Genomic DNA, 1,871 nt, shown 5'->3' with positions numbered 1-1,871 from the left:
AAGGCCATGCCATTATATGTAATACAACAGCGAAGTCGATGCCAAAGGCATTTTTTTAATGGGAACAATATTACATGTAGGTTTCATTTCCTCCTATAATGCCATTGTATAACAGGATAAGTCGAAACGATCGTCGTGGTGTATAAACACTATTAAGAAATCTATCTTCTGTTTCCTGCTTCAGTTATTACAATCACTTAAACTGCAGAATTCCTGAAGTAGCTCGAGCAGAAATATACTCCAACCACGAATAACACCAGGTTGCCCAAACTGCGTAGTGCTTCACTTAACACACTAATTGACGCATTAGTCCCCAAAAAATTACATATCTATCACTGGAGGACTAGGTTTTGTTAGTAAATGCTTAAAGAAGAATGTGGATAAACTGGGATATTTAGAAAGAGAAATTGACCGACTGATTCATACATTACAAGTGCAATCTGTGAGTTGACTAATAAACCTACGGAAGACTTTTCTCAGCTTCCGGATATGAATTTGTCTGTGTTAACTACATCCCAAAGATGGACCCTTGTATCTTTGTTGGAAAAATGCAGTGGAATATTTATAACAATTAAAAAATAGAAGACACATACAAACATACATACATACATGTATGAAAAAGTGCGAAAGTAACTGACGAAGTTTTTTTCAAATCCAATCAGTGGCACAATGAAGATTTGTAATACATTCCAAAATTTCTCCATCTGTGATTCTTATGTCAACAGATAGTTCAATCAACACACCAAATCAACCAGATATTTACCAGAACTCTCTCAACTCGAAAGCTCTTGTCGCTTTCTGACCAAATTGGATTCACTCAAGAACAACTTAAATTAAACTCAAAGTGATAATTAATAGAATACAATTTATTAATTATAAATATGACAACTTTGTTATGTGCTAAGTTTAACTATTGTATTTTATTTTACTTTATTTTTACTTAACTTATTCTTTTTATAAAATTCCATTTTGCATATAAATTGATCTACCTAATTAAATGCATGTTAAGTCTTGTAATATACTAGTTTATGAAAATTCAAAGTCTTTGGTAAATCTCATATTACCTCCCCTTAACTGTGTATCACAGTGTTTATAAAGAGAATGACGGATTATATTTCTGATGTATAATTAAGCTTATTTCTCAATTAGTCTTAATATTTCGTATATAATACCTCTACTTGTATATGAACTACATAGATATGTTTATCCCACTAATAAAGAGGGTTATGAATCATCGTATATACATAGGTATAAATCTGTTTTAATCCTGATTTATTACTAATTTCTTTCTTTATCCTCGATTGTGTTTTATATTTTTACTTATTTATTTAATAATTTATTTTATACTATATTTTATTTAGTACTACACTGTGCCAAATTAATAGCATATTGAGCCGATTCCTAATTCACTGCTTAAATGCACAAATATATTATCACTACCTCTGATTGCACTCTTTCAGATATGCCCCTGTTTAAAGTTGTTCCGGCTTTGCTGTCTTTATATACATATTTTCCCCACATCCCTGCATACATGAATGTATTTTACGTAATTCACTGTCATTTATTTTATTTTATGTTATTTTCAATTTATTTCTTTATGTATAACTATTTCCTCTTACATAATGTTTATTTTCTTAATAATTCTTTCATGCCCTTAAGCATGTTTCATAGCATATTTACTTCCGGTGCCTCTAAGGGAACGCTGTATGTCTGAATTTTATTAATATTTTCTTATGCAATAGTTTATTATTATTGTTTTTTACATTAAAGTCTTGAAATAAATTTTCTGAAGGAACGTAAGGATATATTATGATATTTTGATATTTTCTCTTTCTCTCTCATCCTATACTTTCTATTTATTCATTTAAATT

Source organism: Octopus sinensis, linkage group LG13, assembly GCF_006345805.1.
Source record: "Octopus sinensis linkage group LG13, ASM634580v1, whole genome shotgun sequence".
Classification (NCBI taxonomy): Eukaryota; Metazoa; Mollusca; class Cephalopoda; order Octopoda; family Octopodidae; genus Octopus; species Octopus sinensis.
This window is presented reverse-complemented; position numbering follows the sequence as displayed.